This window comes from Ascaphus truei, chromosome 1, assembly GCF_040206685.1.
Source record: "Ascaphus truei isolate aAscTru1 chromosome 1, aAscTru1.hap1, whole genome shotgun sequence".
In the NCBI taxonomy this organism is placed as follows: domain Eukaryota; kingdom Metazoa; phylum Chordata; class Amphibia; order Anura; family Ascaphidae; genus Ascaphus; species Ascaphus truei.
In genome coordinates, this window is record NC_134483.1 from 86,746,835 (window position 1) to 86,762,218 (window position 15,384).

Genomic DNA, 15,384 nt, shown 5'->3' on the forward strand with positions numbered 1-15,384 from the left:
CATTTTTAACTCCTCCCTCTACTCTGGTACCTTTCCCTCCTTCAAGCATGCAGCAGTTATACCATTACTCAAAAACAGCAAGCCTGACCATACCAGTCTTTCTAACTATCGACCCGTCTCCCTCCTGCCTTTTGCCTCTAAACTCCTTGAACGTCTTGTATTCTCTTGTTTGCTCAATTTTCTCAAAACCTATTCTCTCCTAGACCCTCCATAATCTGGCTTCCGCACTGCTCACTCGACTGAAACAGCCCTCACTAAAAGAACTAATGACCTCCATGCTGCCAAAGACAGCTCATATTACTCGACCGCTCTGCAGCATTTGACACAGTGGACCCCCCTCTTCTCCTTCACATTCTCCATACTCTTGGTATTCATAACAAAGCTCTATCCTGGATCTCCTCCTAACACTCCCATCGTACTTTTAGTGTCTCTTTGCTAACACCTCCTCCTCTATCGATCTCTCTGTGGGGTTACCCCAGGGCTCTGTCCTGGGACAGCTTCTCTTTTCTCTGTACACACTTTCTCTAGGTGACCTAATCACATCTCTTGGGTTTAAATATCACCTCTATGCTGACGACACACCATTTACTTTTGAACCCCTGACCTTACACCTGCTGTACAGACCAAAGTTTCTGAATGTCTCTCTCCGATATCATCCTGGATGGCCCTCTGCTGACTCAAACTTAACATGGCAAAAACAGGGCTCCTCATACTTCCTCCCAAACCTGTCCCAACTACTTCCTTCCACATTACTGTTGGAAGTACTATAATTCACCCAGTTGATCTAGCACACTGCCTAAGGGTCACACTCCTCCTCTAAAACCTGTAGCTTTTCCCTCCACAATATTACAAAGATACGCCCTTTCTTCTGTTACTCGACTGCTAAAACATTGACTCAGACCCCCATACTCTCCCATCTCGAATACTGTAACCTCCTGCTGTTCGGCCTTCTTGCCTCTCACCTGTCTCCCCTACAATCCATCCTAAACGCTGCTGCCAGAATCACTCTACTCTTTCCTAAATCTGTCTCATCATCTCCCCGGCTGAAAACTGTCTCTGGGCTTCCCATCAAATCACACATCTCGCACTTAATTCTCCCCCTCACTTTTAAAGCTTTACACTCTTCTGCCCCTCATTACATCTCGGCCCTAATTTCTCGCTATGTACCATGCCGACTCTTACATTCTGCTCAAGGATGTCTTTCTTCTCTCTACCCCCTTTCTATCTAAAGCCCTCTCTGGCCTTAAACCTTTCTCACTGACTGCCCCACACCTTTGGAATGCCCTTCCCCTCAATACCCATCTAGCACCCTCTTTATCCACCTTTAAGACTACCTTAAGACACACTTGCTTAAAGAAGCATACGAGTAGCACCGTGGCTAATACTATGATACATAAAGCTTGGCCCCCTGCAGAAGCACATACAAGAATGGCCTCGTACTGTCTCTGTACGTTCTTCCTACCAATTAGATTGTAAGCTCTTTGGAGCAGGGACTTCTATTCCACAATGTTAGATTTATATCTGAAGCATTTATTCCCATGATCTGTTATTTGTATTTTTTGTTATGTGTATGATTGTCACGTGTATTACTACTGTGAAGCGCTATGTACATTTATGGCGCTATATAAATAAAGACATATATACATATATACAATAAAAAATTGGTTTCGAACTCATTCCTTCTTTTTCCTGTCTCTTTCGGTAATACCCAGCATACATATTTCCATACTTCTTTGAGTTTTCTGAAACTTCTGAATTGTCTTCACATTTAGAGTTCAATTTCACATCCATAAGTGATCACAGGCAGAATACTTAATTTTTGAGCCCCAATGGAAGGTTACCTAGTAAGATTACATAGGGCTCTATGCAGTAAGCGCCGAAAAAGTGCAATCACCAAGGGTACCTTATCGGCATGATTCTGGCGATTTTCCCTCTCCGTATGCAATAAGTGCTGAATCCCTTCCGAATCAAGCCGAAAACATTTGCTCCCACTCTGCCGATGATTTGCCGATCACACAAAGGTGTATCGGCGTGCATGGCGAGGTGGTGTTAGGTTCCCCAATGAAACTTCTTGCTGAATCTGCCAAAGCAAGCATGTTTTGGATTGAGCGGCCCATTTAAAGGCAGTGTGTATTTTTATTCATTCTCTGTGCTGTTGGGAGAGAGAGAGAGAGAGAGAGACACACACACAGAGCTGGCCGTTTTACATATTTCATATTGACTGAGACAGTTGTGGTGTATTGTGAGAGGTTTGTCCTGTGTTGTTTTGTTTACATCTTTGTCTTGTTTTCACTTTGTAAGTGTTCAGTGCGATTGTCTTTAAATTTCTTTTCTGTTCTTTGTGAGTGCTAGAGGTATGGCCGCAAGGCGTGGGAAGAGTGATGCTGGTGTAAGTGGTACTGGTAGTCGTGTGAGTACGCGTCGGAGTGAACGTAGGATTCAGGGGAGTGCTGTTGCTGCGAGTGCTGCTGGTGTTGCTGGGAGTGCGAGTAGTGTTGCAGTGAGTGCGAATGCTGCTGGTGGCTCTGTTGCTGGTGCTGCTGGGGTGTCTGGTGGTGGGGTGGTTGCTGGTGGCCCGCTTTTGGAGTCTCTTCCATTGGAAGGAGAGTCCAGTCAGCAGCAGCCAAGCTCTGGGCCTGCACGTATTCAGAAGAAACGTGTGGAGCGGCCACGTAATCCTCGGTTCAATGAAGAGGAAAACACAGTTCTTGTCACAGGGATTCTGGAGCACTATGACTGTCTGTATAGGCATTTACTAGGTAAGTCTATCTTTGCATTGATTCTTCAAAGACATATTATCCTAGGTCATGTGAGATGTTTTAATATCAAAATATTATTCTATAATATCTATCAATTAAACTTAATTGTTACATACATATTCCTTTATGCTTTAGAACGACCATAACAATCAGTCTAAAAATGTTGCCAAAGTACATACAATATTCATGCAAGCTTCCTTACATTTCTATGTTTACACGTAAATGCTCATGTGGTACACATATTACACCTAAACCAGCATGTTTGGTATCTCTTGGAACAGGTAGCAGTTTAGGAAACTGATCGTTTTTATAATAATAATTAACGTCATATATTTTGTATGTATTTCAAGGGCGGACAAGTTCAGCATCAAAAAAAGAAATGTGGGATCAAATAACCTTGGCTGTGTCTGCGTGTGGGAATCATGTCAGCGACCGGGCGAATTGTCAGAAGACATTCGATGATATAAGGGCAAACGTAAAGAAAAAAATACAAGCACAACGGATGCATGCTTCTGGCACTGGAGGTGAGCCGCCAGCACAAGCTCTAATCTTAACACCATTGGAGGAGCAGATGCGGGAAAAATTTCTTCCTGTCGGCGTGGAGGGTTTGCCCGGGGACAGAGATATCGGAATTTATTCGGCTCCATTTCCACCAGGTGACAAATGTTACTGTACTAGGCGTGTCGTAGGTTACAGTTCTTATCTATATTTCCGCAGCTACTTATACTTTCTTCCCAATATATACTGTGAGCGACACACTGCATGTGTTGATGAGTGTCAGCCACATTGAGCGCTACACCTGCTTCTCTTAAATGTTCACACAGATCACTAAAAACATTCATTCACTTTTCCACAATTAGGTACTGAATTATAAGCAGAGTCAACTTTGCTGTCATGGTAGTGATGTACATTATTATTGTTAGATTACTACACAATATATGCAGTGTATGTCCAACAGAACACTTAATTTTACAACGCATTCCTGCATGAACATTGTATGTTGTATGGTTTTAACAATACATGTGCCAATTAGGTTCACATATACATTGATGTTAAAATGGATAATGTACAGCTTGCCAGAAACATATTGTAATTTCCTTATGTGATGCTGATATTTAGCCATAAATACTCCCACTAAACAAACTTTATGTTAATTATGTCCACATGTCAATAAAATTCTTATGTTATTCTTCTATATAGTTGCTCCTGAAGCTCATGTGTCACCTGACACTGAACATGTCTCATGACCTGGCTCATCCAGCTCATCATCAAGCATGGAAGGGGAGTGTATGAGGTGCAGAACATCTAATGTGTACATTTGCCATGCTAAATAAATGCCTTTCACATGTAATTAACTTCACATCAGTTATTGTCACAGAAGATGTAGTGTTTCCTGACAACATGTATTGTGTGTGTTGTAAACTATCAGCTAGGAGTTGTGAGGTTACAACAACCTTTCATTCATTCTTCTTTCACACTGAGTCGAAACATAATTGTTACTTCAAGCATAAACTTTTAATTTGACACAAATGAAAAATTATGGAAACATGTTATGTGTTACACTGTGAGAACAACTCTCATTATATTGAAAAACAAGTGCAAGTTGCATGCCAGTTCATAATGTCTTTTTTTATTTGTAGAAGCAGATGTTGCCACTCAAGGACAAATTCACTCAAGTGACCATGAAGATGTTCCCACTCGTGGATTAACCCAGCATTCAACTCCTCCTGCTCGTGACACCTACTCAGCTATTGCAGCTTCTGAAGAAAGAATCTTGGGTGAAGAAAATCGTCGCCATTCAGAAATGATGTCAGTGCTTGAAAGGATGATATCACTGCAGGAAAGGACAATATCACAAATGTCACAAATTGAAAGAGTCATCATCCAAGTTCCTAAAGAAATACAAAATTTAAACAGGACATTACAAGCAATAGTTGTGAATCTAAGCCAAGCAAATCAGTTGCGAATTACTGCTAGAGAACAACAATTCCACTTTACCCCATCTGAGGATGGATCTTTACATGCTGCTACTTTTTCTCCAGAGTCATCAGTTCTTCATTCCCCAGTTCTGGATGATACCGGTACAGTAGGTGCAAGTTCTGTGCAGGTCCCTGTCAACATCCAACCGCTTACATCTGTTCAAAATCAGGAACGGACACCTACAAATGAGACACGAAAAAGAAAGTTAGGCCAACAATTACTAGTAACCAGCTTTTGGAAAAAGATTAAAACACCAAAACAAGAAACTGCTCCAACCTCAGTCCTGCAATGTTTAGTAACTGGTTCACAACTGCCAAAGCCCACACCCAGTGCCCCTGAAGTGCCACAGCCCACACCCAGTGCCCCTGAAGTGCCACAGCCCAAACCAGTGCCCCTGAAGTGCCACAGCCCACACCCAGTGCCACTGAAGTGCCACAGCCCACACCCAGTGCCCCTGAAGTGCAATAGCCCACACCCAGTGCCACTGAAGTGCCACAGCCCACACCCAGTGCCCCTGAAGTGCCACAGCCCACACCCAGTGCCACAGAACTGCCACAGGCCAGTACAAGTCGTACAGTTAAGGCCAAAGTACTTGGCAAAGGGAAAAGGCAAACACAACAGCCAACAAGCAGGCCTGTGACTCGCTCTCAAAAGGATAAACAAAAATAAATAATTACATTCACTAAATGAGTTGGTGTCCTGGTGGTGTTTACTGCACACTATTTCATGCATAGTGTATGTATGATAATGTACAGATGCTTGCTAACATTCAAGTATGTCCTTGTACACATGAATGTTTAGAAATGTTCACTGACTGAATTAAGGCATATTTAATAACATATGAATATGTATTAATCATCAGTTGATTAATGGTACAACATTACACACTTGCCATGTTTATAGAAGCTGACATTCACTTAGCTCTTGTTCAAGATGAGATGTATGTGGGTTTGTTTGTTAATGTAGATAGTCATTGCATGCTAATATTATTGACATACAACTTTAAGTAACTATCCATATAACAGCATACATTTTGATGTTGTGTTTTCTGGTGTCTTAACTCTGTAACACATTACTTACCTTAATCTTCTTTCATAGTTCATAATGTTGGTATGTGATCATGTATGATTTTTGGTTACAATAACAGATCTGTTAGTCTGTATCTCTATGGATATATGTATACACACACACACACACACACACACACACACACACACACACACACACACACACACACACACACACACACACACACACACACACACACACACACACACACACACACACACACACAGTGTGTGAGTGTGTGTGTATATATATATATATATATATATATATATATATATTAACTGATAAATACATATATATATCTGCCACTGTTGTCCGCCAACAGGCCTTGTGTTAATGAGATATAAATGTTAGGACACTTGCTAAAATTATGGCATCAGTATGATTGAGCCCATAATTCACTCACCTGTATTTAACTTTCAATATGATTACAACAAGGCCTACTTACACACATGAATGGCTTTAGTTTGGCACTCTATATATAATATATATATAATCAGAATTAACAGTACATGGCTTCATGGCTCAAAAATGGCCTTGTTTGCTGTTAACTACTACTTATACACAGCTGATTCAAATAGGCCTTCAGACATACTCACCCAGTAATGTTATAAACTGTAATGAAGTGTTAATAGAATTACAGCAAGGCCTATTAGCACACAAGGCCTTCAATGTACAGATAGAGATTATATATATATATATATATATATATATATATATATATATATATATATATATCTATAGATATAGATATAGATATAGATAGATATATATATAGATATATATATATATATATAGATATATAGATATATATATAGAGATATAGATATATATAGAGAGATATATCTAGAGATATATATCTATCTCTATCTCTATCTCTATATATATCTACATATCTATATACATATATATATCTACACACAATATATAGTAAATTATATATAGATATATATATATATAATTATATATATATTTATTTATATATATATCTATATATATGTATATATCAAGAGAGACTAACAGAGAGAGTCAAAGAGAGAGAGAAACAGAGAGAGAAACAGAGATAAACAGACAGAGAGAAAAACAGAAAAAGAGACAAACATACAGATGTGTGTGTATGGTTACATCTAGCTAAGTATAACCAGAAATGTGTTCAGCATAGCACTGTAGATGATTTCACACACATTGTTATTGTAATTAAAAGAGTCTACTTGTTTTGCACATGTTGATTGCCTAAGCCGAAAGTAAAGTTTCGATTCCTGTGGAAAGAGTATCTTACCCAAAGAATTTCAGCCAATGATTGTAACAAATTTCTTGTGGGAGAAAACCTATGCGTATAACTGCTATGTTGTATTATAACCTTGGAACAAACCGCGAAGATAACATGTAACTATTCACACATTCAGCAGACATCCGTATGCGTTCAACTTCACACAACGTACACTTGAAGAGAGAAGAAATGGCAGAAGCTTCCACTTGCAGAGCCATCCACGTAAATCATACAAATTTATGATTTATGAAGCAATCAAATCAACGCCAGAGAAAAGTGCAAACGTGGCCAAAATCTATGACTTGATCGAAAAGAAATATCCATACTACTAACAACCTGACATACAACGAAATTTTAAAACTTCTGTACGATTCACTTTATCCACAAATGACTGTTTTGAGCGTGTCCATGATCGGCTAGATCAACGATATGGATGCTGGCATGTTGCGCCATCATTTAAACTTACCATGGAACATGGAACATATCTTCTGTTAACAAATCTACGTAAGTACCAGCACTCACTGTCTAATAGCTAAATGATGAAAACAGTTGTAATGCAGAATAAACATTTAATAATAAAATGAACCAGAAATAAATCAAATGCGTTTGCAGAAACCAGTATCACCAATGGGCATGTCACAAAGTGAGGGGTGGGGGGGGGAAAGAAGGAAAAGGGGAAAAAAACATGAAATATAAGGAATATACACACAAAAAACGGAGAACGGAAAGTATGCTAGGGGGGCGACGTTTCGAGGGACTACCTCTTCATCTGGCCCATTCCCCCTGGTCCAAAAGGAGCCTCAGCACTCCACACAAGCAGCTGAAGGAGCAGAGCCACTGAGGGTTTGACCACTTCATTTATTTTTCTCATTAACCTTTCACTGACTGTGTGGACTCTTGGTGCTCATTTGCAAGCTGCTTTCTTGCAAGCTGTGTTCAGCTTTAACTGTACCATTAGTGGATTCTTGCTGCCCTGCTATTAGCTGTTTAGCTGTATTTAGCTTACACTATATGTTTACTGGCTATTTTCAGGGGTGTCTGATTTGACCAGGTATAGGGGAAGGGAGGCTTAGGGAAGTACCTCTCGGTCCTTTTGGACCAGGGGGAATGGGCCAGATGAAGAGGTAGTCCCTCGAAACGTCGCCCCCCTAGCATACTTTCCGTTCTCCGTTTTTTGTGTGTATATTCCTTATGTTTCATGTTTTTTCCCCTTTTCCTTCTTTCCCCCCCCCCCCCCTCACCCCTCACTTTGTGACATGCCCATTTGTGATACTGGTTTCTGCAAACGCATTTGATTTATTTCTGGTTCATTTTATTATTAAATGTTTATTCTGCATTACAACTGTTTTCATCATTTAGCTATTAGACAGTGAGTGCTGGTACTTACGTAGATTTGTTAGTACTATACAGGGGAATAAGGGTCCCCTTTTGTTCCGTGCACCCTGCAATTGCATATATTTAACAATATCAGAGTGCTGTCTATCGTCCCCTTTTACCCTTATATCTTCTGTTAAATAGCATATTTTTGCCTAATACCAGTGACACTGAAGCCGCACCAACTATCGCGTCTGCTGATCTACCTGCACCCTCCATTCAGCCAGACCAGATGCAAGATGGACATAACTACTATGATATGTATCCAAACTTATATGGACAATACCAATGTGGATGGGAAAACAACCAACAACTGTACATACCTCCGGACGTCTTGTTTGAAGAAGCCACTGCAGATCCATATGACGCCCTCATGGAGATGTGTGTGATTCAGGATTCAACGGTTGCCTCAACCATGGATGATACTGTTGTGCCTTCCTGCAGCGAGCAGTTGCAGCCAAATCAGTTTTGACTTCTACAAGAATGGTAAATACAAATTTCGTTATGCCTTTACTCAAATTATATGTCTACATTAATAATATACACCATTTGTTAGCCAAATGAGTGGATACAGCTTAACATTGCAGACAGGCTTTCATGTAGCGTGCACAAAGACATTATTTCCTATAACAATATATTACATGACGAACCATTAGTACACATTGGTGACGGAGTCCTAAATCCTAGATTATTATCGCTTTTAAAGTATCATTTCAACATGTTACACTAACTGTAACACACACACACACCTCATTGTTTAGCATTCAACATATAAAAACAAAGTGTCGCCCACATATGACGTGGGACCCTGGGCGTGTCCCAAGGCGTCCTTTAAAAGGTTTACCAATGCAAGCCCTGTCCCCAACTGACGTGCGCACGTGAAACCGTATTGGCTGTGCCCGTAGCTTATTGTTACGGTCAGTGCAGTGTGTCATGCGCGTGCGTCGGTGTGGCGGTGCGTGCACAGCGCTGGAGGCCAATGTTAATTTAATGGGAGGGGTGTTTGCATGCATTTCACGGTGCCTTAACATGACGTCACACGTCTTTTGTTCATTCATTGGCTGATCGTCCGTTTTTTCAGTGAGTACACGTCCGTTTACAAAGTTTAGATATGTACGTGTGTAGAAGTGATTTTGTTTCGCTTCCATATCATACCTTCCAGCCATGATATGCGTACAGCTAGCAGCACCATGGAGGGACATGTATTGAACGCATAGCATACACATCGTTTTGCGCATGCGCTAAGACTTAGTCCAGACATTCGATACATTATTATGTATACAGGCACCGGAAAAATCATATCCGTAGTAATGCCAGCAACGCCATTTGAAAAATGACACAGTTCTGTATGTGTAGTTTTATCCTTGCAGTTTAAACATATACGTTACTTATGCGTGAATATCCACAATCATATAGAGATGTGTTAAGCGTTGTCATGCTGAGACATATATAAATGTGCCATCTTTGAACATCATGTGTTTGCTGTATTTCACAGATGTCGCGGATGAATACATGGGACCAATGTATGATTTCAGATGAGCCAATCGTAATATTAGATGATTGTGACGACGAGCGAACAACTATTATAATAAATATGTAACAATGCTTTCAATGATTGGTGCGCAGATTAACAATCACTACATAATGTTATCCTCTTATGCAAATATTTACTATGCACTTAATTAACATTATGATGTTGCTAAGCACTGAAGTTAGAACTTATATTGTTTTTTGGTTATTTTCTACTAACATTATATGTATTGCCATGTGATATATGCAACCAACATTATCACTCAGCAAACACATGAATCTACTATATATTAAAATCTCACGTGTGACTTGTCAAAGAATGTAAATGCTACATAACAACTCGTAGACATTGTATCTGAACGTACACAATAACAATAGGGAGGTGATAGAAACTGTTTAGTCGTGTGCATTTTATATTTTCACCTAAGTTGTAGTGCTAACCTAACATGCATGAGCTAATGAATGTTAGTTAAAGATCATGAAACCATGAACATTTGTGTGTACATTTTATTCACACGACTAACTATAGTTTAGTGTTATTAGTAAACGTTCAACACATACATAGCTAAGTGAGGCCGATGATAAAAGCAACATTATTATGTTTGTTTATATTATTTCATGTAGAAATACATGCATCACACAAAAACTACAACACACACACACACTGTTGCTGAAATGTGTGCGTATGCAAATGTCCACTTCATTTATGTTCATATGTTGACATTAGTTATAAAGGATCATGATCATTATGAATAACTAACGTGAATGAAATAAAAATTATATTAACAACATTGTCATTGTGTTGAATGAATTAGGAAAAGTTGAGAATCCAAAGAACTATACTTTGGAATAGTGTTAACATTTTGACACATGTTACATGTACGTCAAATCAACACACATCTTTGACTTATACATACACATGTGACAATGTAGTAATCAACATGAAGATGAAGAGATACAACAACTAATCACATACATTGCAATGTTAATGATGTTTAAAACATTTTGGGGTCTTTTCATACAAACATGCATTGAGTGTTAACATCGCTCATGTGCATCAATGGATGTTATCCTCCCATAATCAATAGCTGAGCAGGGTTTATCCCCTTCTCTCCCCCCACCCCTACATTCCATGAATGGATGTTGTTACGTTTGCTAAATTACATGTTATGTAATGTCCCTAATGATTTTAAGACACTGCACAATAACCACCAAGTGTAGCTAAACGCATGTACACAATACAGAAACGACATGTTTCAATTGTCACATCTTTTTCATTACGTTCTATTTATACATCCTGTAACTATACCTGTATTGAGGTTTGCACATCTTATGACAGATGTGAATTGAAATACATACCATGAGCAGTCATTGAAGTGATATACCTTGAAAAAGAAAACATGAATATAAATCATTGTCATGACATGTTCATTAAGGTAAGCAACACACAAAATTGACCATTTTGAGTGTGATATGAAAAAACATCTATAATACGTCAAATATGATCAGAAATACACAATAGTGCATACATCATTGTGACTCACATGTCACACTGCAAAATAAACATTGTATGTAACCATACTGCACTAGCTATTGACTATGGACATAGTAGGTTTATTGTGTATGCATAACCAAAAAGAGCATGTACATAAAATATAGATTTAGTACACATTATTTCTTCACGTACACACAACACTTTTTATTGGTAAGAAGTATAATACAAGCTGTTGATAAATGACATACCGGTGCCACATGCAATTGTCCACACAGCAGAGAAGAGAAAGGTGTGTGAACCATATTCATCTGTTTCCTAAGTGAATGGTATTTGGACAAATGTATTTATCATAACAAAGAATGAATACATCTATGTAGTACTATGAACATATATGTATTTGCTTACATGAAAAAAATGTGTTTATGACATTCAGACGTGTCTCAACACCACTGGCTGTTTGGTCATTGTCAGCTGGTAAATTGACGGGATGCTCTCCTCCAAACCCTGACGTATGTCTGTTTGTACATTATTGCGGAGTGCCAAATTGTGCAAAATGCAACATGTAATTATAATATCAGACACTTTAGCAGGCTTATATTGAAGTGCCCCACCAGTTCTATCGAGACACCTAAATCTTGTCTTTAGAAGCCCAAATGTCCTCTCTATGACGGATCGCGTAGATATACGGGCAACATTGTACCTCTCCTCTGCTTCACTTTGAGGGTTTGCCACAGGGGTCAACAGCCACGGCCTAATTCCGTATCCTGATTCACCTATAATCCATCATGCACAAATATGAAACAATTAGTGTTAACATTATTACATACAACATTTCCTAGAAAACCAAGAGTTGTTTGTTAACACATCATAATATGTACTCACCCACCAGCCAACCAGGTCCAAAATAGCCTTCTTCGAAAGCATGGAAGACTGATGAGTTTCTCAGGATAGAGGAATCGTGACTGTAACCCGGGAATTTGGCTACCACATGCATAATCTTCATCGTGGTATCGCATACCACCTGTACATTCAGGGAATGGTAGTGCTTACGGTTGCGGTAAGCATGCTCACTCTGACCAGGCGGGATCAAAGCAACATGGGTGCAATCGATTGTACCCATCACACATGGTATCCCGGCTATGGTATAAAAGCCACTCCTGACTTCCAGCCACTCTGTGTGTTCTGTAGGAAAATGAATATAATTCCTAGCGCGTCTATTGAGTGCACATAGAAACTGGGTAAAGGCCCGCGAGAATGTAGATTGCGAGACCCCACCCACTATGCCCACAGTTGTCTGGAATGACGCGGAAGCAAGATAATGTAATGAGCACAGCATTTTAACAAGCCCAGGGACTGCACGACCTCTGGCTGTCACAAAATCTAAATCTCCCCGTATCTCTTCATAAAGAGCTAAGATTGCTGCTGAACTCAAACGATAGCGACTTACAATCTCCTCCTCACTCATCCCATCTAACAGGGTTCTCTCCCTGTACAAACGAGGATGAGGCACAACTGCTCTCCTCTCTCTTCTCCTCTCATCTCCTTGCCCTCTCCCTCGACCTCTCCCTCTCCCTCTCCTGTCTGCGTGCCTGTCCCTGTCCCTGCCACTGTCCCTGCCTCTGTCCCTGTCCCTTCCTTGGCCTGTGATATCCTCTCCATCAGCAAGCCTCTCCTCCAATAGAATGTTCCTCAGTCTCATAAACATTCGCATAATTTTCAGGTCTGTAGCTGTGAATGCGCAGGTAATTGGCCTCCTTTAAATACCTATGTGATGATGTCAGGTGACTTGCTGAAGTGCAAGGTGTTACATTAACATATCCAAGTAGTTCACTCCCAATGTGTATGCATTAGCAATTAAAATAATTATGTATGTGTGTTCACCAGGCAATCATGATATTTGAGAATGATGTAACATTAAGCTTTGTACAAGCATTTATTGTCAAGTATTTCTGGAATGTGTAATGCATGTACCACTTCTGAACGCAACACTCAGTCATCTAATTAGGATACAACCATGACATTGACGTTGAGAAACTACGTTGCAACATGTGTAATTTGGCATGTTATTGTCACCTGTTCACATGAAGTTATTGTAATGTGCATATGCATAATTTAATGGCATCAGGATAGTTGCTATTGATTCAGTTTCAATCGTGTTAAAATGAGTAACTATTATAGATGTGTGTATAAGTTAGCATGAAGTGATTGTAATGCATCGTGTACAATGTAAACATGCAATGTTATTGAGTGTCCAATTGCGGACCTCATGAAAAGAGGGAGGTCACAAAGTACATGTAAACATGAGAACAAACAGCTACATTTATGTTTGATAATGCGTTACACATTACAAGCATTGTATAATGTATAGCAACATTACTATACGCTGGATCTGTCAGATGTGTGAAATGTGTTACATCATATAATAAATTGAAGCACACTTAAGTAACATGTTTGATATGATGTGACCTGTTCCTTTAAGAGTTGAGTATAGGATTTTCCCTTGACACATCATTACATTAAGACTAATGTGACACGCAAATCATCATAACATAGAAAAGTACAATGTTATGCAAATAATAAACGTAAGGGGTGACACGATGAAGTGAATGACCTCGACACTGTAATGCCAAGCACATTTGTATTATGAGCAATAGAATGTAAACACTACTATAATGTTATAAGTCCCCGCTCCATTGACTCCATTGATGTAGAGATGAGGTTTTTTTTCTAAGTGCCGTCCCGGCAACCTTGCAGATCGTTCTCCCCTCCAACTTGCCAACTTTAGTTGGCGGGACCAATTGCCGATGAAATCTCCATTTCTGAGTGCCGATCAGCACCGATAAGCTGATCGGGGCTACTTGAATACAGCCGATTTCAAAAAGTGCTGAAAAGTGCCGATAAGTGGGTTATCGTCAGCCGCATGCCGATAAATTTTTATCGGCAAGAAAAACTGCCGATTTTGAGCACTTATCGGCGCTTACTGAATCTCAAATCCAATTTTGGCGGGAAAATGCTGATAAAAGCCTTATCGGCGCTTACTGCATGAGGCCCATAGTTACATAGTAGATGAGGTTGAAAAAAGTCGTACGTCCATCAAATTCAACCTATGCTAAATTTAGACAACAGATACTTTATCCTATATCTATACTTACTTATTGATCCAGAGGAAGGCAAACAAAAAAAAACAGTGTCATATCATCCAATGATATCTCATAAAGGGAAAAATAAATTCCTTCCTGACTCCAAGAATTGGCAATCGGATTACTCCCTGGATCAACATCCTTCCCATGTATACTTATTTGGTATATCCCTGTATACCTTTTCTTTCTAAAAAGATGTCCAACCTTTTTTGAACAAATCTATTGTATCTGCCATCACAGTCTTCATGGGTAATGAATTCCATATTTTAACTGCCCTTACTGTAAAGAACCCTTTCCTTTGTTGCTGGTGAAATCTCCTTTCCTCCAACCTTAAGGGATGCCCCTGAGCCATTTGTACTGCCCTTGGGATGAATAATTCTTTTGAAAGCTCCTTGTACTGTCCCCGATTATATATGTATATAGTTACCATATCTCCTCTTAGATGCCTCTTTTCTAATGTAAATAAATCTAATTTAGCTGGCCTCTCCTCATAAGTTAGATTGTCAATCCCCTTTATTAATTTGGTGGCTCTTCTCTGCACTCTTTCTAGTTCCATAATGTCTTTTGTAAGAAGTAGTGCCCAAAATTGTACTCCATATTCAAGGTGTGGTCTTACTAATGCTTTGTAAAGGGGCATAAATATGTTAACGTCCCTTCCATCCATTGCCAGTTAATGCAAGATAAGATCTTTTTTGCCTTTGCAGTTACTGCATGACTTTGGGCACTGTTGCTAAACCTGCTGTCAACAAGCACTCCTAAATCCTTCTC

The 15,384-nt window shown here is 39.5% G+C and overlaps 1 long non-coding RNA gene across 1 annotated transcript; it reads right to left on the bottom strand.

Annotated features, from left to right (window-relative positions):
• Nucleotides 1–4,404: 4,404 nt before the first annotated feature.
• On the bottom strand, nt 4,405–8,964 carry LOC142469196 (uncharacterized). Its single transcript, XR_012788985.1, has 3 exons — nt 8,775–8,964; nt 4,758–4,918; nt 4,405–4,593 (listed from the first exon to the last, which is right to left on the bottom strand). It is a non-coding gene; the product is annotated as an uncharacterized LOC142469196 (long non-coding RNA).
• Nucleotides 8,965–15,384: the final 6,420 nt, after the last annotated feature.